The 25,486-nt window shown below is 60.1% G+C and overlaps 1 protein-coding gene across 3 annotated transcripts in view; it reads left to right on the top strand.

Annotated features, from left to right (window-relative positions):
- Positions 1–25,486, top strand: part of SEMA4D (semaphorin 4D) — a 95,245-nt gene that overhangs the window by 11,464 nt on the left and 58,295 nt on the right. Inside the window, exon 1 of one of the 3 annotated variants that reach the window (XM_053907727.1) lies at positions 4,930–5,055. The exons of the other annotated variants lie outside the window; for them this stretch is intronic. The gene's annotated coding sequence lies outside the window, so the exon portion shown is untranslated. Of the gene's footprint in view, positions 1–4,929; positions 5,056–25,486 lie in introns of those variants that run through there. 3 annotated transcript variants of the gene reach the window in all.

The raw sequence follows: 25,486 nt of genomic DNA, 5'->3' as shown, positions 1-25,486 counted from the left end.
CATCACGTAGGTGGACTCATACGGTTAGGTTTCAGGCGTCAGAGCAGGGATTGGTGCCATCAGACCCAAGCGGAGGGGTGCATCTGGCGCCCCTGACTGATGCATTGGAAAGGCGGGGATGGGCACGGGAGGCCCTTACGGGAGCCGTTATGGCTGTTTCCGTGAGAACCACATCGTGAGTGATGTGCCGGATGCATTCTGTCCCCATCTCGTGGAATCCTGGCCACAGGACTCCCGTTTTTTATAGGTGAGGCCCTGGAGAACAGAGAGAAGGAGAAAGTTTTCACGGGGTCACTCAGCCAGGAGGTGGCGAACCCCCGATGCGGGCCCGGGGACTGGGACTTGAAGCCTGCAGGGACGTGTGCTTTCTGGACACAGCGTCTGAGGCATTTATTGGAGAGGGTATAGACAGGCATTTATTGGAGAGGGCATTTGCCAGTGTTTGTAAAAGCAGAAGCCACCGAGGGAGGGTCAGAGATGAGCAGTTACAGCGAAACCGGCGAGTCTCCAGAAATCACAGTGTAGAACGTGGCCACGGGATGGGAGATCAGCAAACACGTCACACGGTACGACCCGCCCGTTCCCAGGGCCGTAGATGCATGAGGGTCTGTGGTTCACCCTGGAAGTAATGGCCTGTGCTTTTGAAAATATCATAAATGCGCCTCAACCTCTCTAAAGCCTGGTTTTCAACATGACACTGAGTTCCACGCGCCTCCCGTTTCCAAGTTTGCCAAGAAGGGGCCTTGCACCGTTGTCATTCCGTGGAGCCGTGGCCGCAAGATGGGTCTCCACGTCCTCCTGTGTTGCCCTTGGTGTGTGTCACCTGTCTCCCATTTCTCCTGAGCGTGTTACACACACACACACACACACACACACACACACACACACGTCAGTCCCGAGAGCCCAGCACGATTCTCATAGGCTCGTCATACCTGCCTCGCTGAAAGAGCAGGTGGGTGTTTTACTGTTTGTCAAACTCTTAAGTGGCGAACATACTGTGGGAAGCCGAGCGGCCACATCGGCCTGTGGGTGGGGGCCGGCTCCCGAGCGGGAGCGTGCGGTGACCGTGAAAGATCTCTTCTTGGCAAACTTCGACGTGGGAGGCATGTGGCACTCGGTGTCATGTTTGAAAACGAGCTCTGGAGACGTTGCAGTATCTGTAGTATTTTCAAAAACATTTTCTGTTAGAACATTAAGGGGCACCCGGGTGGCTCAGTCGGTTGAGCGTCCAGCTTCGGCTCAGGTCACGATCTCGCGGTCCGTGAGTTCGAGCCCCGCGTCGGGCTCTGTGCTGACGGCTCGGAGCCCGGAGCCTGCTTCGGAGTCTGTGTCTCCCTCTCTGTCTGCCCCTCCCCCACTCACACTCTGTTTCTCTCTCTCTCTCAAAACTAAACATGCAAAAAAAAGTTAAAAAAAAAAAAAGAGCATTAAAACTTCACGGCAGTCAGGAAGCCTGGCTGCATTCAGACCCTGACGGTGACTCACGGGTAAGACGTGCATTTTATACTGTGACCAGTGCACAGGTGTGCACGCACAACACACCCATGCACACAGTACATGTGCACATGTGCATACCTGACACGCACACACGTGCACACACAACACGGATGCACACAACACACACGTGTGTACATCCACCACCAGAACCAAAGTTTTCCTCGACAGAGCACTCACCCTTCGCTGCAGACAATACCTCTGATGTTTGCTCGGTCGCGTCTTCTTTAGAAGCTGCTTCTGCCCACCCCCCGGACTGAAGACGCCCCCCTGGTGTCCGACTCGGGGTGCGACCGCGTGGACGGTTAACACGCTGGCATGACATAATCTACGTATTTCTCATTATCGTTGGTCTGTCTGTGTCTGTGGCCAGGCGTGGGTTGGGACCACCGGCCACCGTGGAGCTGCACGCTTGGGAGCCACAGGGCTGGGAAACCGGGTCACGGCTGGGTCCCGGAGCTGAGCAGGCAGAACTGGACTCCCGGCAGGCCTCTGAAACCCAAGGGAGAGGCTTGGGTTTCAAATGTGGGATCCCGCGACTGCTTCCGGTTCCCTCGGGCCTCCTGTGTGGGGCCCACAGTCCCCTGGCTCTGTGGACAAGACCACACGGGGACGGGCTTGGTTTCCACAGCAACCCCAGGAGGTGGTGGGAATGTGATTTTTAAAATAGATTCTGAGTGCTGAGGTCCTGGAGAGTGGCCTCTGGGGAGAGGCAGGTCCCCGTCACCTGCACGGGCCCCGTGACAAGCCCCGAGCCAGGCGCAGGCCTGCCGGGAGCAGAAAAGAGCTCCGTGTCCGATGAACACACCTCTTTGTGCGGAAGGAGTAGCCAGCTCCGCCCTTGTCCCCTTGTCCCCAGAGCTAATGCTGTCCCTCCTCTCGGCCAGAGAGGAAGCCGCCGGCACCCCGTGCGCCTTGTCCCGGGTGAGCGGGAGGCTCCTGCAGAGATGTTCGGGCCACGGCTGTTTGCAGGCCTTTGCTAGCACTTACTAGGTTGCAGATGCTAAACCAGACAGGAAGCTGTTTTCCAAACACAGCAGCTGTCGGGCTCTCCGGACCCCGCGCCAGCACGAGGGGCAGCGGCCTGGCTCGTTCGTCCAGAGCTGCCTCTGGAAGGGGCTTTGCCGGAAGCTGACGGACTTTGGGGGGTCACGACTTTGACGGCGTGGCGGGGGCTCCCCGGAGACAGGAGCTGGGGCGACGCTGGTAAACGGTCTTTGCCCCTGGAAGGTGCAGACGCCTGTGTGCTCGGAGACGAAGGGGGATCGGTCTTGGGAGGGAAACGTGGCCGCGGCCTGGGTCGTCGTCTTCGCCCTCAGAGTGACCTCCTCCTGGCCATCCTGCCCTGGGGCAGCAAGAAGCAGCAGCAGCCCACGGACAGCAGGAGAGCTCGTTCCCCCAGCAGGGGCCCCCGCCCTCCAGCCACCCTTGCCCGCGGCCACCCACGCCGCCTTGTGGTGCATCCCCTGCCCAGCTTGGTGGCAGCCTGTCCCCGCTTCCTGGCTTGACTTGAAATGCAAGGGAAGGTCACACCAACAGAGAGGGGCAGCCGCAGAACCATCCGACTGCCCTGCTTCCCTCCCTCTCCACCTCCCTCCGCGGGGAGAGGTTTGCACGCTTTACGGTAACACGTACACAGCCTGGCTTTGCTCCAAACGGGGAGCCCTGCCGTGCGGTGCCCAGAACGCCCCTGGGCTTTGCTCCGTGTGGCCTCTGCAACGCACACCCCCGCGTGTCGCCCTGCCCCCTGGCTCTGTCCCGTTGCTTGTGTACGTCCCCGTTTCCGCGCCCGCAGGGTGGCCGTTACAGTGTGGCCGGCGGGTGTGAGTGGGGACTCGCGCAGAAGCCGCAGGGCGCTGCGTGGGGACGAGAGCCGCGGTTGTACCTCCGCCGTCGCTGCCGGTGCGGGCCCGCGGTCTCTGTCCTCCCTGCGGATCTGTGGCCTCGTGCGCGCTCAGAGCCTGGAGCACTGAGATGCCACACGAGGGGCCCGCGGCCCTGTGGCTGCCGTGCCGTGAAGGCCACGCCGTGGGGGACAGCGTGGCGGGCTGTCATGGCCTCCGCGCCCTCCCTGCCGGGGCCTGCCTGACGCACGAGGGGACCAGCCGGCACGGACCGCAGCCCTCGGCGGGCGGATCTCCCAGCCGGGGCCTCAGACGTGGGAGCCCGGACGGATGTCCCTGCTGTGGCCCACAGAGCCGCGAGCCCACGCGGGTTTCAGGGTCGGGGGTCCTCGGTCGTGCCGCGGAGTGGTGGAGGCACGGGCTCCTGGGAGAGGGCGGCGGCCGGGTGGTGCGGGTGCCCCGGGAGGAGTGGAGCGTGGCCCTGACAGGTGCCGGGAATGCGATGCTGTGAGTTCATCCCGCACGCTCCCCGCCTCTGGTGAACCGGCAGAGAGGGAACTGTGCCCACGCCTCCCGGAATCATGTGCGCACACGCGTGGTCCCTGGGCCGCCGTAGCAAGGCGTGACCAACGTGGCCGCTTAGAGGACAGAAATGGATGCCCCCCCCCCCCCAGTTCTGAGGCCAGAAATCCAAATCAAGGTGGGGGCAGGGCCACGCTGCCTCTGGGGACCTAGGGGAGGGTCCTCCCTGCCTCTTCCAGCTTCCGGAGGCTCCAGACGTCCCTTCGCGTGGCCCACAGCCTGTGTCTCCGTCCTCAGCCGGCCACCTCCCCTGTGTCTGTCCCCTGCGTGTCTCCCGTCAGGACACTTGTCAGTAGATTCGGTGACCACCCCGATGACCCAGGATGCTCTCATCGTAACTCCCTGATCTTGACCTAATTTCCCGTGCAAAGACCCGCGTCCACGGGCTCTGGGTGGGTGCTCTTGGCGACCTACCGTCGCCCACCAGAAGGCCAGGGAGACGGTCGTGGGGCTGGTGGCCCCGGGCTGGCCGCCCTTCACTTTCTCCAGGATGTATTTCTGCGGGGCTTTATCAGCAGGAAAATGGAAACCGAGGCTGCCTTCTGCACCCGGCGGGGGGGCGGGGGGGTTCTATGAGCGAGAGCGCCGTGGAAAGTCGCTGCCGTGTCAGTTGTTTTTTCATTGACTCAGAGGGGAAACAGGAAAGGGCCTCTTGTCTTCTGATGCGAGTTTTTATCTCTGCCGGTGGGGCCTTTTCTGTTAAGTGGCGTTTCTGCAGAAACACTTGTTGAATTTTTGGTGTGGACAGGAAGTCAGATATGCTGACTAACTTTTCCTTTATTTTAATGACATTTTTCTTATCTGGAAAACGAAGCAAGAACACGCCTCCTCGGGCCCAGGGTGTGTGCCGTTGACAGCTGCGTTTCAGAGTTCTGGCCTGTCACACACGTGTGTCTTCCCTGTCACACACGTGTGTGTGTGTACACGTGCGTTCATACAACATGGCGGTTTCCTAAAGGTGTGGTCACACCCTGGAGGGCGCGGCGCTGTGGTGTAGACAAGCGTGCTCGGAGACCTGCCGGGAAGCCGTGCGTGGCGCCGTGAGGGCCCTGCGCTTGGCGTCCCTCCCCCGTGGTGGAGATTTGGGAGTTTCCCAGTCTGCCACATCCTTGACCACTTTTCTTCGTGTACCTCGGTGAGTGTTCTTATAGGAAAGAGTCTTCTGGGAAAGCAAGCAAAGCCTGTTTTTTTTTTTTAATGTTTATTTATTTTTGAGAGAGGGAGAGAGGGGAAAAACTCAAGTGGGGGGGGGAGGGGCAGAGAGAGAGGGAGACACAGAATCTGAAGGAGGCTCCAGGCCCTGAGCTGTCAGCACAGAGCCTGATATGGGGTTCGAACCCACAGACTGGGAGATCATGACCTGAGCGGAAGTCAGACGCTTGACCGACTGAACCACCCAGGCGCCCCAGAAGCAAAGCCTGTTTGAAGGCAGTTCACCTGGAAGTTAACAGATGCAGACGAGTCCAGATTGGAGACCAGCAGGGCCACTGCCTGCTCCCTGTGGCCCATCGGGGTGGGGTGTCCCGAGGGTACAGAGCCCCTCATGTCCAGTGCTCTCCGGCAGGCTTCGGTCAGCCTTGGCTGTGCGGGCTGGGCCCCGTGGATGGTGGGGCCCAGAGAAAGGAGTTGGTGTTTGTCGTTGGCTGTGTGCGTGTGTGTGTGCATACGTGTGGGCATATGTGTGTGCGGGCACGTGTGTGCTCCTGGAAATTAGGGCGCAGCACATCTTGACTGCCTTGGAAGAGGCCTTCACAGGTTGAGGGGTGTCTGCCTGTTAGGAGGCTCGTGGAACTTGTTTTCGTCCGTCTCAATTATATTTTAGCCCCATGATAAAACTCATTGCCCACTTGCCTAGTGCCTCTCGCTTGTCCGGAGAGGTAGAGAATTGATCTCGACATTGTCCGGGATGCAGCATGTCTTTCCGGGGTACAGCCGTGCGCCGACACGCTGGGTTGTGAGTCCCCTGTGGTTCACACACGCGGCTGTTCCTGGAACCGTTCATGGGGCGCCGGGTGCTCACAGGGGTGAGGTTCTGCTTGGGAGTGGGGTGGCTCAGGCTGGGTGGCATCTGGAAGGCTGTGTCCCATTATATCAGTCAGTCAGCGTTCTTTAGAGAAAAGGAACTGACTCTGTGTGTGTGTGTGTGTGTGTGTGTGTGTGTGTGTGTGTGTGTGTGTGTCTGTGTGTGTAGAGAGAAAGAAACAGAGAGAAATGTATTTTTAGGGAGCGGCTTACATGATCGGGGAGGCTGGCAAGTCTGAAATCTGCAGGACAGGCCAGCAGGTAGACACCCTGGATGCCTGGAGGCAGAATCCCTCTCCTCGTGTGTGGGGGGGGGGGGGGGGGGACTCTTTTTTCTGCTAAGACCTTCAACTGATTGGACAAGGCCCACTCACATTCTTGAGGGTGATCTGCTTTACTCAAAGCCTCCTGATTTAAATGTTAACTCCAATCAAAACATCCCTTCCCAGAAGCCCTTGGAATTGCTTGACCAAGTATCGGGCACCGTGGTCCAGCCAGACTGACACATAAAATTAGCCACTGCGCCAATCAGTATCCCCAGGTGACTCAACCCCGTGGCAGGCCACAGGTACGGTGAGTGAGCTTGCTCGGGGTGCTCACTGGGGATGACCTACCTGAGTGGGTGCAACCCGGGGCTCATCCCCAGACGCCAGGGGAGCAGCCAGCCCCGGCGTGGAAGAAGGTGACATTTCTTGTCTGTGGGTGTTGGGAGCAGGCCAAGCCTGCGCTCACTGACCCGGGGCCTCCCTGGGCCTGAGCTTATTCGGGCTGGCGCTGAGGGCCTCCCCGTGAGCCTCTGGGGTTGATTCCTGTCCGCCTCCCTCCAGAACGCGCCGCACTCCCCACATGGACACGGGGAGGTGTGTACTAACCGAAGGCCTCACTCCCCATGTGGACACGGGCAAGCCTCGAGAACACGCCTCACTCTCTGCTTGGACACGGGCGGGGTGTGTACTAGCTGGAGGCCTTGGTGCTGTGCCTTCTGGTACTTTCTTTTTCTGTGAAAAACCTTTGTTTGGGTTGAGGTCTTGCCCTTCTGTCCCCTCCTCTCGTGAGCTTCGGAGGCTGGCCTCCTGTCCTCCTGGCCCCCTCTTATCCGGCCTCTTGACCAGCCTGCTAATTTGACGATAAATAATCACGGTCAAACAGAAGACAAGCAGTGTGGTGTCCTGGGGTGGGCACGGCTGGCCATTTTTGTGGGTTTGGAACTGACCCCGCCTGGCGGAGAAGCGGAGGAAAGCAGGGAGCGGTGCTCCGGGCCCCCCCGAAACGATAAGGGAGGTGATTTCTCTCTCTCTTCCATCAGGTGTGGTGTTGGAGGGGAGCAGGTGAGAGAGTGGATGGAAGAGGGAGGAGGCCGGTCCCGGAGCCTGGAGGGGCTCAGTGGGGCAGGCAGAGCGGCGGGCACAGGTGTCGGGGCCGCGACCCCGGGGTCGGGCGGCAGGAACGAGCATCAGTTCTCTGGGCCCGGCGCTCGGCGTGTGTCTCGGCTCCCCCATGGGCTGAGGCTCAGAGAGGAGGGTCCCCCGACACCCAGGTCCACAGGCCCCCCTCACTCCTGGGTCTGCGAGGTCACCATGTGGGCGCCACGTGTCCCGGCCTCAGACGCGTCCCACGAAGCCTTTGCTCTCCCTGTTTCCCGGCGGCCTGGGTGTACATGTTTGTGGCTGCTCTGGGGTCCACGGGCGCGGACCCTGGTCCTTCTGCAGGGCTGGTGGGCCGCCCCATGGGCACCTGAACCTGCCCCTGCCCGCTGCGGGGGGCTGATTAGAATGTGCCGGCTCTGGGGGACGGGGGCCGATGGTGACAGCAGGTGCCTGAGCGAGACGGCAGCTCCAGGCCTGCCCCCAAGGTCTAACGCCCTGGCTACTCCTCTCAGGAGTGCCTTCTGGAGTTTTCCAGTGTGGTCTGGTGGGGCATCCGGGGCTCCACAGCCGGCACCCCTGGGGGCACACCCGGGACAGACCTGAGACCTGACATCAGCCCCCACATTTCACCGGGAAAGGTTCAGCAGGAGGAACGGGGCAAATTAAGTGAAAATGCTTCCTGAGTCTTGCTCCTCTTTGAGGGACACACGTCTGTGCGGACACGTGCCTGCTGGTTCCCATGCTTTCTGCCCCAGCCTCGGCCAGGATGTTCTGGGCAAGGTAAAACCTGGAGGGGCTGACGGTGGGTGAGCTGGTCCACGTGCTCCGAAGCTGGGGTTCCGCGGGGAGGCTTCGGGGAGAGCGGCCTCGCCCCCGGAAAGGAGGGAACCAGAAGCAGTTTACAGAGATTATTTGCTGGGCCCTCTCTGTGTACGCAGGGCGGGTATTCCTGGAAATGAAGAACTTGGAGACGTTCGGATCGGTTTATGTTTGTGTGTCCAGCACAATGTTTGCGATGTTCTTATTTGGATTAAAAGGACGCGATTTCTTGACTCGGGCACCAACGCAGAGTTTAAGGGGAGGTTGATTCCTGCAGAAGGCTGGATGAATGAGTCATACTGTGTTTATCTGTCGCTGGTTCTTGGTACCAGGGGTCCGTATGCTGTAGTTTGCATTTGCCCATCTTTGGGGCTAAGTTGCTCGGCAGCCAGTGGGGCGACGGGAGGGCTCACGCCCAGAGGTTGGCGCCCGTGGGTCTACAAAGTGGCTGCAGGTTTTCCAAATCTGGAGTGTGGGCCACACCACACGGTGTGGCTGCTGGGGGTCCAGACCTGCTGCGGTGGGGGCACCACCCGCCTGCTTTCTCTGCCCCCTCCCCTGGGGAGAGCCCCAGGAGGAGAGGACGCAGAGGGTCCGACCATCTGTCACGGACTGATCTGCCCGGAGTCTCTGTGGCCGTGTGTGTCTGTCTCCATGAGGTTCCGTGTTCTGGTCGGCCCAGTCGTGGCTGAAAGTGCAGGCTGGTTTGTCAGACCTCGGATGTGTTTTACTTAGGTTTTGGTTGCCTCCTGTAGGGAGCAAAGAGTGAGTCTTTGAAAATCCAGAGGACTGGACAGAGTGACCACCGGTCTCTGCTTTGGTCCTGGTGACCGTGTGAACAGACCCCGTCCCGTGCGTAAGGGAGCCTGCCAGCTGGACAGAACAGCGATGCGTCTCCAGCGAGAGCTGCCGTTCGAGTCTTTTCCTGCTTGCTTTTACGACTCGCTGTATTGTTTTATTTTTATGCAAGTACAGTTTTGTAAACCTGCCATTGTAGCCATTTTTTTTAGTTTTAGTTATTTATTGAGAGGGAGAGAGAGAGATGGCGGGGAACGAGAGACGGGGAGAGAGTTTCTGAAGCTCTGGGCTGAAGGCAGAAAGCCCACTACGAGGCTCAAACTCAAGAACCGTGAGATCACGGCCAGAGCCAAAGTCGGACACTTAGCAGACTGAGTCACCCAGGCGCCCCTCTAGCCATTTTCAAGGGTACAGTTTGGTGACATTAAGGACGTTCACATTGTTGTGAAACCACCGCCACCATCTGTCCCCAGAACTTTCTCATCTTTCTGAAACTCTGTCCACATTACATAATAAGTCCCCAGCCCTTCCCCAGCCCCTGGCGCCCACCGTGTCTCTGTCTCTGTGAGCTTGACCCTCAGGGGACCTCGAACAGATGGAATTACAAAGTATTCGTCCTTCTGTGTCAGGCTAAGAAACGAAAGCGTTTCTGGAAACATCACAATCCCACGTGCACACAGGCACACCTCCTTTTACTGCACTTTATTTTTGTGTGCTTTGCCGATACCACGTTTTTTACAGACTGAAGGTCTGTGGCAACCCTGCGTCCCACGGTATCTCCTGCCCTTTCCTTATCACGATATGTGTCACGGTGATCCGTGGTCCGTGCCTGCGACCCGCCAAAAGCTCGGATGACGGTTAACAGTTTTCAGCAGTAACGCGTTTGTAACTAAGGCATGTGTGTTGTTTTTAAATTTAAAAAAAAAAAAAAATTTTAACGTTTATTTATTTTTGAGACAGAGAGAGACAGAGCATGAACAGGGGAGGGTCAGAGAGAGAGGGAGACACAGAATCTGAAACAGGCTCCAGGCTCTGAGCTGTCAGCACAGAGTCTGATGTGGGGCTCGAACCCACGAACCGTGAGATCGTGACCTGAGCCGAAGTCGGAGGCTTAACCGGCTGAGCCCCCCAGGCACCCCGAGGGGTACAGTTCTATTATGAGCGTTAGAGCTTGTATAGGTCTGTGTGACCACCACCATGGTTGGACACAGAACAGTTCCATACCCCCCTCCCCAACCTGTCCTGTTCTCTCCCTTTGTGTTCACCCATAACTACCCACTATACCTGATCTTCTCGGTCCCTGAGTTAACCTTTCAGGAACAGCTAATACGTGGAGCCGCGTGGTGGGTTGCCTTCCGCGCCGGCCCCTTCCACTCAGCATCGTGCTGCGTGAGGGACAGCGCACCTGTTTCACTATAGCATTCCATCGCGTGCTTGAACACTTGTGGGTTCTCTGAAGGCACAGCTTCGTTTCCTTGGGATGAATGCCCAGGAGTAGCATTGCTAGATCTTAGGGTAAGCGCGTGTGTTACTCTATCAGAAAGCACCAGAACGTCTCCTGGAGTGGTTGCAGCGTCTTACGGCACGACGGCATAGTTGTTCAGTCTGCAGACCCAGCAACCATTCAGTAGCGCCACATCCTCACCTGCACTTGGTGTGGCTACTTACTGCCTTTTCGGCCATCCCCGCGTGTGGACGGTGTGTCTCATTGTGGCTTTCATTGGCATGTCCCCATGGCTGATGACGTTGGCCATCTTCCCACGTGCTCATTTGCCATTTGTACATCCACGCCGACCCAGTGTCTGTCTGGGGTCTTTCGCTCATGTTTTAACTGGATCGTTTGTTTTCTTCCTGTCGAGTTCTGAGAGTTTGTCACGTGTTCCGAAGACAAGTTTTTTATCAGATACATGACTTGCAGGTACTTTCTCTGTAGTTTGTCTTTTAATTCTTGTAACCGGATCTTTTACAGAACATAGCGTTCTAATTGAGGTTAAGTTCAGTTTAGCAGTTTAAGGGCTCGTTTCACGTTGGGGACCTTGTGTCCTGTGACTTTGCTAAACTTTCTTGTTAATTCAGAGAGCTCCTTTTTAGAGATTCCTTAGGGTTTCCAACATGAGATAATAAGGAGATGCCACAGACAGCTCTGTGCACACACAGCCCACACCGTGGAGGGGATACCCCGATTTCTCAGTAACCGCAGACCGCCAGAACTCGCCCGCGAGGAAGCAGACAGCCTGCCCGGTACCAGAAGCGCCAAAGCATCTGAATTCACGGTGAGGAACCTTCTGAAAAAGCCATCCCCAGACCCGGATGGGTTTACCGGAAAGTTGTACCAAACATTTAAGGAGTAACAGCCATTTCATACAATCTTTTCCAGAAAACAAAAGAGGAAAAAAAATAAAAGAGGCAATCCTTCTGTCTCTTTATTTCATCTTTGCTGACTTGTATGTATTTTATATGTTTTTCTTGCCCCCTTCCCTGGCCAGGCCTCTGCTGCAGAGTCAGACAGGAGCAGGGAGAGGGGACATCCGGCCTTGTCCCTGTCTCAGGGGAGAGCGTTCAGTCTCCCCACTGCGGTCCTTGTTGGCTGGGGGTTTCTTCGTAGACGCCCTTTATCAGGGTGTGGGGTCCCCGCCTTTCTGTGCCTCGCTCGCTGATTTTATCGTGAGTGAACACCGAATATTTCTGGGGCTTTTTTTACATCAGTCGATACACTCAGGTGGTTTTTTGTACGTGGACTCCCAACAAGCTGTATTACATTTACTGATTTTGCATATGGAACCAGCCTCGCGTCCGGGGATAAACTCTATTTGGTTGTGGCGTACCTTTACATACACGTCGGATTCTGTTTATGGATATTTTCTTGAGGATTTTTGCATCTGTGTGTGAGGGATACAGGTCGGCAGTCTTTCCGTGCAGTGTTCGTCTGGTTTTGTTATCAGAGTAATCCTGGCCTCATGTAGGTTGGAAACCTTTTCTTCCTCTTCTGTTTTCTGGAAGAGATTGTGTGAAATGGCTGTTACTCCTTAAATGTTTGGTACAACTTGCCGGTAAACCCATCCGGGTCTGGGGATGGCTTTTTCAGAAGGTTCCTCACCGTGAATTCAGATGCTTTGGCGCTTACGGTACCGGGCAGGCTGTTTCCTCACGGGTGAGTTCTGGCGGTCTGCGGTTACTGAGAAATCGGGGTATCCCCTCCACGGTGTGGGCCGTGTGTGCACAGAGCTGCCTGCATTTCCTCAACTGTTCGTGTGTCTCTGGAGTCCGCAGTGATAACCCCTCTTTCTCCAGATACTGGGAATGGGAGCGTATTCGATCTCGTGTTTGAAATGCAGCCTCTGGAAGGAGGCGTCATCGCAGCCGGGGGCATTGCCCCATCTCCCTCAGTGCGGTTCCCTGGGCCCTCGAGATGTCCCCCGGGAGTAGCAAGTGAGGGGCGGCAGGAGGAACAGGAAGGCTGTTAAGCTGCTGGGGCAGCATTTGGTGCCCAGGGGCAGAAAGTGCATACGCACCCCCCAGTGACCTGCACGTCCTCGTGTGTTTCCAGAAGCATCAGGCTGCTCCCGGGGAGAGTCTCCGCAAAGGATGGGGGACGCTCTGCGCCTGGTTCATGATGCTCAAGGGGACCCTTCCGGGCGCGGCGGCTACAGTGCTCATCAGTTCCTGTTTCATCCGTTTCCAATCAAGGCTCACAAGCTGGGTTGCTCTTGAAACCCTGGCAAAGTGAGTCCACATGGAGCTTTCTCTCCGGGTTCACGCAGAGCTTGCTGGTGGTGCTGGCTCACCCGGCAGGGCCAGGAACCAGGGTGTCCACAGCATGTCCTCCCTTATGGGATGCCTCGTGAACCCTAGAGTAGACGTTTCTAGGCTGACGGGCTGTGGGTTGGGGCTGCTGTCTCAGTCCGCTCGCGCTGCTGTAACCAAGCCCTGCAGGCCGGCGGCCTCTGAACAACACAGACTTGTTTCTCATGGTTCTGGAGGCTGGAGGCCCGAGACCAGGGTGCTGGCCCGGCTGGGCCAGGGCCTGCTTCCAGGTCTCAGGTCACAAGTTTCATTCACGCTGCATCTTCACATGGGGGCGGGGGGTGGCGGGGACCTGGGGCTCCCGGGGTCTCTTCTAGAGGGTACTAGTCCCTCTGCTGGGGCTCCACCCTCACGACCCTGTCACCTCCCAAAGGCCCGCCTCCTGACGCCATCACATTGGGGGGCAGGATCTGACACGTGAGTTCTGGAGGACACAGACCTTTGTAGCATCTTCCTATATGAGGGAAAAGGTCAGAGCTGGGGAGCGATTCACAGGGCAAGATTAATTTTGCTTCATTTAATTAAACAGTCTGTGTCTCGGGGCTTTAGAGTAGGAGAGGGATTTATAAGCAGTCGAGGGAACGTGTTTTGCGCGTGAGGAAAGACCGCTCCGGGCACGCCAAAGCGCTGTCCTGCGTGCGTGTGCGGTTTCCTACGTGATTTCACGGCCGGGCGACCACCCTGGTTGCTGGGTTTGGGCCGCCGTTGGCCTCGCTGTCCCGTGGCAGGTGCATCCTCCCGCCGCCCGTCTGCTGTAGGCTGCGTGTGTGGCGTCTGGGGCGGGGACGTTCCAGGCGGGGCGCCGGGAGGGCCGTGCAGGGTGCGGGGCGCCCCCTGCGACCTTGTCCCTGCAGCAGCTGATACAACTTACCACCCTTCTGGGTGTGATTTCCGGCCTTATTCTAAGGTAGCACGTTTCCCGTAGGAAGTGCAGAAAGGAGGGAAATTAACATCGGCTCCTTGGCCGAGAGCGTCGGGGAGAGGGGGCATTCCTTTGGTGCCCACAGCCCCCATGTCTTCGGGGCTGAATTGTAGGCACTGAATGCCGGCGTGCTGCCTCGAGGGGTGTCCATGGGGGTCTGAGGTCTCAGGAGACGGGCAGGAGGACCGAGGGGGTGTGGAAGTGCGTGAGGGGCACACACTCCCAGGAAGGGGCTCCGTCTCCACGTCCATGCGTGGCCACCAGGAGGGAAGCAGGCAAGGGCCGTGGGTGGCGGTCCCTCCAGGAGAGGAGGGCCCACGCCACGTGCGGTTAACTCTGGGGATTAATAATTCACCTTCTTTCCAGCAGGTCGGCGACATTTTAGTCTTGTGTTGTGATTGCTTGTTAAAGAGGAAGGGAGCCCGCCGTAAGGCCGAGCTTTCTGGAGCTTGTGCCTTTAGAACCTCGTGGTTCCATAGTAACGAGAGGGCTGGGGGCCGTGGAGACAGAGCCCCATCTTGAGGAAAGTTCCAGTCGTTGACGTCGGATTCACATTTGTCAGCGCCCTCCGACACACCCCAGAAGGCAGCCGCCCCCCTCAGCATCCCAGGAGGACGGAACTCGTGGGAACGCACCGGCCGTCGGGCACGCACCTGCCGTGGGGGCCCTGTTCCGGGTATGGATGAGCACACACAGCGCGGTGAGGGGTGCCGTCTGGCTGTGTCCTGGAGGGGTGCCCGCACGCACCGACCAGCTCGGGCCCCGACACGGACGTTCCTGAGCGTGGCCCCACACAGAGGAAGCCCCCGCCGTCCTGGCCAGACCCTGTGTGTGTTCTGGACAGGAGTGACCTCTCTCTTCCCCAGACGGCCTCCGGGGTGAGCGTGTGCCCCGCTGGAGCGTGCTCACCGTTGTCATGCGGTCCGTAGCCGTCAGCGTGTCTGGGCAGATGCACGCACGCTGGCGAGGTCTTAGGGGTGTGGGGACCCGGGCGAACGCATGTGGCTTCCCTGGCAGTGGTCTCACAGAAGGGGAAGCCCTCCCTCTGCTGTCCAGGGCTCTTAGAGATGTAACCGGTGGAGAGTCACAGATTGGCGGCATTGAGCCGCCACCGTGTTTGTGTGAGAAAGAGGGATCTTGTCTTTTGTTCATGCCATTTAGCCTTTTATGTGTCCGGTCCCAGGCAGCTCAAGGCGGGGGGAGGGGCTGGTCCCCGGCTCCCCACCCCGACTCCCCTGCAGAAACACAGGAGTCCTTCTCGACCCCACCCCTCCCCATCTCCCCCTGCACCATCGCCTGGCTGGAGACCCCTTTCCTCCCAGGTCTCAAAGCCCCGCCCCTCCCCACCCCTGACCTGAGACTCGGGAATGAGCAGCTTTCTGGGGGAGCCTCTGGGGTGAGTGTTTGCACAGTTTGGTGCGATGCAAGAAATCAATAGCCACAAGGACAGCCCTCCTTGGCAGGATGCAGATGAATTCTGTCCTCTGGCCGCACAGTTGACTCCGTCCCCTGGGAAAAGCCATTCTGGGCCTGTCGGAGATCATTCCAGTATATTCCTTTACTCCACGTAATGTTTTATGGAGCTGAGATTCACATAACATAAAATGGACCACGCTGCCGTGAACAACCCAGGGGCATCCAGGACATTCCCAGCGTGGGGCGACCTCCACCTGGGTCTGGTTCCGGGACACTTGTCACCCCAGGGGAGCCCCGTCCCCATTAGGCAGTCACCCCCCCTGCCCTCCCCCACCCAGTTCTCCACTTCTCCTTCGAAGAGAAGTAACACCTCGTTGGTTCCTCATGAATAATGAGTCAAATAACATTCTTCACATGTCATTTTTTTTACAACGACCTTTTAACAACCGTCCTGCCCTTGGCTGAGCCTCAGTGCCCTCCATGGGGTGCGGGGGCTGAGAATCTGGTCATGGTGGGGGGGAGGGGGTTGGTGAGCTTCCCACGTGGGCTTTCCCCATCTTGTCGCCTGGGCGAAACTGAGTCACCGTCCTGGCTGGGGCTCTGCCCCCCCCAGGCGAGTGCACACTGGTTCATCTTCCCGTGACCAGTGGCGTATAGTGTGTGAGAGGTTCACAGCTGTGGAGAGGGCTCAGTGCCAAGAACAGAAATATATCTGAAAAAAAGAAAGAAATCCCATAGCGTTCGGAGCCCACGGGCGTGCGCTGTAGCCACACGCGGCCGCCGAGCAGGGCAGAACCTCGCCGCAGAACGGTCTTGGCCCCCGTGGTGGTGGCCGGGACGTGGCCTGGCCTGTCCCCAGAAGGCTGCGGGCCGCCTGCACCCCCTGCTCCCGGCAGACTCAACATGAAGCGTGATTTTATTTAAAGCCTCCAGTTGGTGAGGGCTGAACCTGTAAGTGGCCCGAGTCACGATTAGTCTGACTCGTGGGCCCTCGCCCTAGCGGGACCGGCGGGTTTTGAACTCTGTCATCCGCGACCCTGGCTTTTCCCGCTCCTGCAGCCATGTGGGGACGTGGGGACGGGCCTGTCCCAGCTCTGCAAAACGGCAGCTCTGGGCGGGGGGTGCCGACTTGGAGCAGGAAGAGAAAGCCCCCGGGGAACCCCACAGAGTAGATTCAGCGTTCCGGGAGACGGAGCCTGTCTGTGAGTCGGGCCGGCTTGTTCAGAGGACAGACGGCTGGCGTGAGCTTCAGGCACATCGTCCGCTCAGCGCGGGCTGTGGCTGCATCGTAGGCGGCCGTGGAGGGCGGTGTTAGTCTGCGGCCCTGAATGACCCGCGTCGCCGTTAGCCAAAGCCCGGGATCTTAGGACATGTTGGTTTCTTCAGGTTTTAAAGAAAAAAAGTTTATTTATTTTGAGAGAGAGAGAGAGAGAATGAGCGGGGGAGGAGCCAAGAGAGAGAGGGAGCGAGAATCCCAAGCAGGCTCCGTGCTGTCAGTTCAGAGCCCGATGCAGGGCTCGAACCCACGAACTATGAGATCATAACCTAAGCCGAAAGCAAGTGTCGGACGCTCAACCAGCTGAGCCACCCAGGCGCCCCGTTCCTTCACTTTTCACGCATTCTGTCATCTTGTAAAAACCTGTTTTGTAGGGAAAACAGGGATGACGTTATGCAGGTGTGCCCCAGGGAAAGGCACCTCCAGGCCGCGTGACTGCTCGTGCTAGCTTAAGGGGAGACCGTGGGTGTCCGCCTCCCAGCTTTGCGGGAGACACAAGTACCACAGGGCTCGTGACCCTCCCTCTGGGAGTTAGGAAGGCACCCTGCCGGAGCCATGGAGCAGAGTTCCCCACACGTCCCGGCGTCTACACCGGCGAGAAGCTGAGTTTCCGGGATTTGCAACTCAGCGTGGCCGAGCTGTTTCTAGGCTTGTCCGGACCAAACCGAGTCCGGCCAGCTGCTGGGAGAGGCGGGTTGCTGAAACTCACCCCACCCTCTCTTAAATCCAACCCGCTGACCCACGGCTGCTGCAGAAACACACGTCAGCCCCAGGGGCAGCGGGACTCCCGGGTCAGAGAGGCTGAGGACAAATGGTTTCTGTGCACAGGCCGCTCCCCACAGGAGGAGGCAGATGGGGGCGGGGCAGCTTTCCCAGGTTTGTTTTGGCAGCTTTCTTGTGTGGGCACATCTCGTGGAGGCTGGCGGGCGTCCCCGTTGTCCCCTTGGCTAGTGGACGAGGTACGGCGGCCCGAAGGACACACACCCACAATTTGGTGGCACTGTGGTCTTTATGTCCCCTTATATATTTAATTCTTTGGGGACGTTGTTAGTTTAAGCTGTCGAGGGTCTGCTGGGAAGGGAGTTTCACTGTGAACACCTGACCGTGTCCCATCCTCATCCATAGCTAACACAGGCCTCTGGAAGGTCCCGGACGGTCGTTGGCCATGTTCCTTCTAGAAAATGCTTCCCACTGACAGCGGGGAGCCCTGGGTTAGAGGCTCGTGCACATGTGTCTGCCCTGAGCGGGAGCCCCAGAAGTTTTCCATCTGTGGGATATTTAAGTCACCCACCACGTCCTCCTCAGAAAGCCTGTCGTGTGGACTGCACCACGTTCGGGGAGAGAGCGTTCTGCGGTCCCAGGGATCCTGGCCAGGCCTTCCCTGCCTCCGGGGGCCCAGGGAGCTCCCCTTCCGCGTCAGGAAACCCCCACCGTCGTTACCTTTCACACTGTACATAGTCTGCTTGCAAAAGGCGAATTAAAAGGAAATGCTTACGAAGATTTGAAAGCATATTCTAGAATGTGTGTCGAGGTGGAAAATCAGCTCATTTAAGGGATCAGCTTTTCCAGTTTGGAGCGGTTCGTGAGTTCCTTGCGCGGACGCAGAACGGATGTGCTCTCCCGTTCCCGCTGCGGCCCATCCGTGGTGAGGGTCCGGGGGGACGCGGCCTGAACCCAGGAGGCCTCTGTGAGTCGCTGACCGCTGGCTGGGGTGTCCTCCCCGTGACAGCAGGGACCGGGCCGTCCGCGAGGCTGGCTTCGAGGCTCGGATGGTCGGGGTCACTCACTCGTGCTTCAGACCCGTGCCCTCGACACCCCCCGGGCGCGGGCGGTCCACGTGTGGCTGGTCAGAGCCGCGGGTGTGGACATGCGCCGCAGGCTGAGAAGACCTGGGCTCAGGAGGGGCTGTTCTGTACCCTGTTCGTGGCTGTGAGTTGCTTGTGATTGCCTTCGGATTTGCGTTGGGCCGAGTGAAAGACGCTGTAAGAACTAACTTCAGCTGTTTGTTTTTACCCTTTCAACGTGACTTCTGGAAACATCTGAAACCGCACGCTTGGCTTGAATGTGGCTCACCGGACGTCTCGGTCGGCAGCACGGATCCAGCAGGGGGGACCCTGTTTCTTTCGGTTCCTGCATCCGCCAGGCCCGGCCCGGGGGGCTGGGAGGCCCTGACTAGAAACAGACACTCAGGCTTTGAGAAAACCGCTAGACCCGCGTTAAGTGCCACCGTTTCCCCATTTCCGTGGACATTTACGGACAGATGGCCGGCCCTTATCAGACAAGTGGGTTCGGCGCTCGTTTGCGTTTCTCCGGCGCGGGGGACCCAGCACTCTGCTTGGCGAGCGCGCTTGGGCCCCGAAAGGCCCCCCAGGCTCCCTGTTCTCCAAGCCTCCGTATCCCTGTTTTCCGTGGACGCAGAAACGTGCGGAGCGGTGGCCCGACGCCCCCCGCCAGCTGTATCCTGCACGCAGCTGTTGGTGAGCCGAGCCCACGCGGCGGTGACGGAGGGACCGCCGTTTAACCCTGTCCTGCCCCCAGATGTGCGGCTGCATGGGCTTCCCGGGCTCCTGCTGACGGGGGCCACCGTGGGGGCCGCTGTGGGCCCGCGGGAGTCCCGGGAAGAGGCCCGTGGGCGTTCCCACATCTGGCTGGGCTATTTATATCCCACAAAGGCCCGTTTTCCTCTGAAAGCGTGGGCATGTGGCAATGCTGTCATGTACACGGGCAGAGCCAGTGAAACGAGCCTTTCATTAAATGACTAGCTGGTGCGTCCAACACGTTCTCATCCACGTGCCCCGGCCTCGGGGCGTCACATCTGCCCTGCTGCGTGCTGCCGGCACGTGTACTGGGCGTGGGCGGAGTGCGGCCCCCACGGGGGCCCCACCCCCAGTGTCCTGTGTCCCGATGGCATGCCCACGCCCCCCCCCTGGGGGGAGGACAGGCCCCTGCAGACCCCCTGTCTGCACTGCAGTCCCGTGCAGGGCAGCGAGATGGTCCGGAGTGCACGGGAGGGAAATCCAGTGGGGAGGGGTGCAGAGAGGAAGAGCCTCGTTGAGAAGGGCGGCTGAGGAAGGGAAGACAGCACCATGCCTGGGTTGGGGAGGAGCGCTCCAGGCAGAGGGGACAGCAGCTGCAAAGGCCCTGAGGCAGCAGTGCGCCTCCTGTGTTCAGAGGACGTGGGGAGCCTGGGGGCTTCTTGGCGCTGGGGGCCCTGAGATGGGAGCCGTGGAGCCAAGAGTTTGGAAAGGCCCGCAGACTTCCGGGGAGAATGGAGCACCTGGGGTGCAGGGTGCCCGTGTAGGAGGCCGTGAGGTGGTCTGGAAAGAGGATGGAGACACAGGCGAGGGTGCAGCAGCCGGGCTGGGACGATGGCCCGATTGCGTCTTGCTGAAAGGTGGAGCCTGGGGTGGGTGGGGGGTCAAGGATGCCCTTAGGTCTGGCCGGTCGACTAGAGAGTGGAGGCCAGCCCCCCACTCCCCCAGGAGGTGTCGGCGGACCAGCCGGGGCAGAGGGCCAGTCTCCCGGAGGGTGGGCAGCCTGCCTGGGGAAAAGCCTCATTTGTTCGTCCATCAGCTGAGGTTGGCTGTGCGGGACGCGGGACGGGCCAGCCCCCGGGGAGCCCCCACCACAAATGGAGAGACGGGTCAGGTGCACGAAGGTACGAAGGTGGGGCGTGGCAGGGTTCCCAGGGTCCTAAAGGTCCTAAAGGGCACCCACTGAGCTCTGCGGGGTGCTGGCCGCCAAGGCATCTGGAAGCAGGGCTGGGAGTGTGGGAGAGGCAGAGGCCACCCATGGGGAGCCCTGGCCTGGTTTTCGGAGTCTGTGCAGCCTGTGTGGTTGGGGACAGGAGTGGCTTTAGGAAGGAGGCACCTCCCTCCTCCAGTGCAGACCTCCTACCCTACCCTCCTCATGCCTGTCCCCCCCCCCCCCCCCCCGGGAAGGGCAAGTCACCACCCAGGGGCATGGACGGCCCCACCTCTGGGTCAAGCGGGGCCCTCGTTTCTGCAGGCACATCTGGCTGCTGCCTCACTGTAAACCAGGAGGGGCCAGGTTGTGTTCATCACAGAGGAGAGTTTGTGTGTCTTGTGGTCTCGGCCGTATTTGGGGGAGGGGATGATTACTGACCGGCCCGGGCTCCCTCGTGAACTTGGACCGGGTCCCACTTGGAGCCACCTGCCCAGGCTCCGGGATTGGTGTTGTGGTCCCTTGTAGCATGCTGAAGAGTGGCCCCCAAAGAAGTCACGTCCCAGGCCCTGGAACTTGAGTGCCACCTTGTCTAGAAACAGGCTCTATGCCGACGTGATTCAGTTATGGATGTTGTGGGGAGGTGACCCTCGGTTGCCGGGTGGGCCTGAAATGCCATCACAGTGGCCTTCTGGGAGGAGGTGGCAGGGGCGGGCAAGGAGGCTGAAACACAAGAGAAGGTGACGTGAACACAGGAGCTGAGATTAGAGTGGTTTGGGCACAAAGGCTGGTTTTAGTGGCAGCTTGACGGGCCGCCGGTGCCCACGTACTTGGTCTGGCAGCCTTCTGGGCATGACTGTGAGGGTGTTTCTGGATGAGATTAGCGGTCGAATCAGAGGGCCCAGGAAAGCAGACTCCTCCTCAGTGGGGGTGGGCCTTGTCCAATCAGGTGAGGGCCTGGATGGAGCAGAGAGGCAGAGTAAGGGAGAACGCCCTCTCTGCTAGGCTGCTTTGGGCTGGGTCGTGGTTCTGTCCCGCGTTCAGGGCTGGACTGGAGCTGGGACTCACACCATCTATCCTCCTGGGTCTCCAGCTTGCCGACTGCACATCTCAGGGCCGATCAGCCTGCATGACTGCGTGATCTGATTTATTATACTAAATCTCTTTACGTGTACACGTCCTGCCGATGCTTTTCCTCTGGGGACCCCGACTAACCCAGTGGCCACAGATTAAGGGATGCGGGCAGCCACCAGAAGCTGGCAGGGGCAAGGGAGGGTCCCGTCCCGGAGCCTGTGGAGGGGCCGCGGCCCTGCTGACACCATCATCTCAGCCCGGTGAAACCGATTTCAGACTCGTGGCCTCCAGAACAGCAAGAGAATAGATTTCTGTTGTTCTGAGCCACCCAGTTTGCGGTCCTCTGTTCGAGCTGCCACAGGAAAAGAAGCCAGTATACACAGCCAGTATAAACAGTGCTCCCCTAAATACCCTGGCCACACGCACAGGCTGTTATTCAGTGCGTGGATTTCAGGCAGCGGGACCGCTGGGTCAGGGCGTGTGTCTCTTTGTTTTGTAGATCTTGCCAGAGAGGTTTGCCAGCGTATCTAACGGCTGGTCTTTTCCCCGTGAGGACGTGCGCCTGCCCTGAGCCCGGCCTGCGTTCTCAGCAGTGGGCGTGCGGGGTCTGTCCGACTGTCAGTGTGCAGGGGACGCGGCCGCGGCTTTGCTACGTGACGCGTGTGTCCCTGCGTCCTGGTGAGGTAGGGTCTCTGCGTTCTTGTTCCTCCCGGGCTGTGTCTGTGTCGCCCATTCGTAGGGCTGTTTGTTACAGGGACTGGTGATCCCTTGCCGCCTCGAACACGCTTGTTCCCTGCCCTGCTGTTCGCTGCTCGCTGTCATCGGTGTGTCCTTTATCATCAGGATCAAGTCCTTTTACGCTTGACTGTGTCTGTGTGTCTTCTACGACTTCTGGCCCCGGCGTCTGGGAGGCAGATCACACGGCTGTCCCTTGATTGCCTGGCTCGCACCGTATCGTCTTGTGTACTTGGGTCCAGCCCTCGAGCGCGTCTAGGGTGCTTCTGTACGACGTGGAATGAGGTTTTCGAGGGAGGGGAGTCCACGTTTATGACCTTCCAGTGTCCCGGCACGAATTGATGATCCACCCTTCCACCTGTGCTTCCTCCATCGAGCTTCCGCTCTGCTCTGCGTCACTCCCCATCAGCGGGGGCCCCTCTGGGGACTGTCCATCCCCCGCCCCCGACCCGTGCGCCAGCACCTGACGGGTAGCAGCGTACCGTGTGTTTCCGTGCTGGTGAAGGAACCCCCTTCCCTGCGCTCCGTGACACGAGGGGGCGTCGCATGAGTGCGCGTGCACGTTGACGCGTTTCTCGTGGCCTCTGGGCGGAGGGCGGTCCGGGTGGACGTACGATAGTGAGGCCAGGGGCGGCAAGGGGGACGGTGTGGTGGCGATGGGAGGGAGAGCCAGGCAGAAAGGGACACGGAAACTGTCGCGTCGTGTGCGATTACCCCTCTGTGCACACAGGTGATTGAGCAAGTGAAGTAGTCTCTGAGGGACGAGGCATCAGACAGGCAGCAGGGTTATCCTGGGGGAGAGACAAGACAGCACCTCCCACTGGCTCCGCCACTGTGTCGGGATGTGCCGTGCTGTGGGTTGCCTCTGGGTGTGGGTGTTCTTACTTCGTGCACGGTGAGGTGTGCGTGTGGATGGTGCGGGTGCGTGTGCGGGAGCGTGCGTGCACGGTGGGGGTGCGTGTGCGGGAGCGTGCATGAATGGTGGGGGTGCGTGTGCAGGAGCGTGCGTTGCATGGTACGAGGCGGGGGAGTGCACGTGCACAGTGGAGGAGTGCGCATGTGCATGAGGGTGCATGTGCAGGTGCATGGTGGGGGGTGTGGGGGGGTGCGTGTGCACCATGAGGGTGCGTGTGCGGGAGCGTGCATGAATGGTGGGGGTGCGTGTGCGGGAGCGTGCGTGCACGGTGGGGGTGCGTGTGAGGGAGCGTGCGTGCATGGTGCGAGGCGGGGGGAGTGCACGTGCACGGTGGAGGAGTGCGCATGTGCATGAGGGTGCGTGTGCGGGTGCGTGGTGGGGGGTTGTGGGGGGGGTGCGTGTGCACCATGAGGGTGCGTGTGCGGTGAGCGTGCGTGCACGGTGGGGGTGTGTGTGCGGGAGCGTGCGTGCACGGTGGGGGTGCGTGTGCGGGAGCATGCGTGCACGGTGGGGGTGCGTGTGCGGGAGCGTGCGTGCACGGTGGGGGTGCGTGTGCCGGAGCGTGCATGAATGGTGGGGGGGTGTGTGCGGGAGCGTGCGTGCATGGTGGGGGTGCGTGTGCGGGAGCGTGCGTGCACGGTGGGGGTGCGTGTGCGGGAGCGTGCGTGCATGGTGCGAGGCGGGGGAGTACACGTGCACGGTGGAGGAGTGCGCATGTGCATGAGGGTGCGTGTGCGGGTGCGTGGTGGGGGGTGTGGGGGGTGCGTGTTGCACCATGAGGGTGCGTGTGCGGGAGCGTGCGTGCACGGTGGGGGGTGTGTGTGCGGGAGCGTGCGTGCACGGTGGGGGGTGCGTGTGCGGGGAGCGTGCGTGCACGGTGGGGGTGCGGGAGCGTGCGTGCACGGTGGGGGGTGCGTGTGCCGGAGCGTGCATGAATGGTGGGGGGGTGTGTGCGGGAGCGTGCGTGCATGGTGGGGGTGCGTGTGCGGGAGCGTGCGTGCACGGTGGGGGTGCGTGTGCGGGAGCGTGCGTGCGTGGTGCGAGGCGGGGGAGTGCACGTGCACGGTGGAGGAGTGCGCATGTGCATGAGGGTGCGTGTGCGGGTGCATGGTGGGGGGTTGTGGGGGGGGAGTGCGTGTGCACCATGAGGGTGCGTGTGCGGGAGCGTGCGTGCACGGTGGGGGTGCGTGTGCGGGAGCGTGCGTGCACGGTGGGGGTGCGTGTGCCGGAGCGTGCATGAATGGTGGAGGTGTGTGTGCGGGAGCGTGCGTGCATGGTGGGGGTGCGTGTGAGGGAGCGTGCGTGCATGGTGCGAGGCGAGGGAGTGCACGTGCACGGTGGAGGAGTGCGCATGCGCGTGAGGGTGCGTGTGTGGGTGCGTGGTGGGGGTGTGGGGGGGGTGCGTGTGCACGGTGAGGGTGGGGGGGGGACTGCGCGTGCACCATGGGGGTGTGTGTGCATAGTGGAGGGCTGATGTGCACGGTGGGCGTGTGCGTGCACGTTGTGTGTGCAGATGTACCGTGTTGTACACAGGTACCACGTGTGTGACTTTGGCTCCCCTCGCAAACTCATACCCAGCCACTGACTCAGACCCTGTGAACAACAGTTCCTTGCTTCCCCAGATGCCCTCTGTGCCCTGCTGTACTGCCCGAGCCGGGATGGCCCCACCCCTGCTGGGAGCCCGGTGAGGTCAAGGCCGGCACTTACCCGCCCGTGACCCCGGCCCCACCCACAGCACAGGGGCAGGGGTGCCTTGAGCATCATGCCCTGCACCCACAGGGCTGAAGGCTGGCAGGTCCACAGGAAGACACCGGCCTGAGCAGGCGTGGGGTGGGTGGGTACGGCTGCCGCAGGCCAGGGCTGTCCAGTCCTGCTCCGCCCCCGCAGGCCCTCCTTTGGTGGCTGCTGGTGGCCCAGCCTGCTCCACAGGTGGCAGGCACGGGTGGGTGGGGACCAGGGTACACATGCCAGGCAGGCTTATTTCTTTCCCAAATACCCGTGTGATAGAGTCTCCACAGGAGCAGATTGTGGTACATCTGCTCCAAGGTCAGTGGAAGGTGAACTGGGAGCCTCCCTAGGGAGAAAGATGGGGAGCAGGCCCCGTGGGCAGGAGAGGAGGATGGGGGGCGGACCCCATGGGCAGGAGGGGAGGATGGGGAGCAGGCCTCCCAGGGAGGAGAGGACAGGGAGCAGGCCCTCTGGGGAGGACGGAGAGCAGGACCCCGTGGTCAGGAAGGGAGGGTGGAGAGCAGACCCTCTGGGCAGAAGGGGAGGACGAGAGGACAGGGAGGAGGCCCTCTGGGGAGGAGGGGAGGACGAGGAGTAGGCTCTCTGGGAGGAGGAGAGGATGGGGAGGACGTTCTCTGAGGAAGAGGGGAGGACGAGGAGCCAAGGAGGGTTTTGTGCAGGCCCAGGAGGGAAAGCCAGGAGCAGGAATTGTTAGACTGGAGTCTGAGATGAGAAGGGCTGCGATCAGTGATCAGGAAGCAGCCGTGAACACAGGGGGTGCCTCGGGAGCCGGCATTCGGGACCCTACGGCCCTGAGGAGGAGCCCCCAGGCCTGAGGGGTTGGTACCGTTTCCTCTCTCCTCTGGGTTCCCCTTACCCCCTTCTCCAGCCAGAGACCTGTCCAGGCTGTGCCCAGAGCCCAGGGTCCCCCTTGAGATCAGTACCCCCGGCCACGTGGTCCCCGGCCCTGCTGTGCTGGGCTCTCTCACCTCAGGGCCTCTGGGT

Source organism: Panthera pardus, unplaced genomic scaffold, assembly GCF_024362965.1.
Source record: "Panthera pardus isolate Hobbes unplaced genomic scaffold, ASM2436296v1 HiC_scaffold_20, whole genome shotgun sequence".
Lineage (NCBI taxonomy): Eukaryota > Metazoa > Chordata > Mammalia > Carnivora > Felidae > Panthera > Panthera pardus.
The sequence above is the reverse complement of the archived record's forward strand: the minus strand, read 5'-3'. Positions and strand labels throughout refer to the sequence as shown.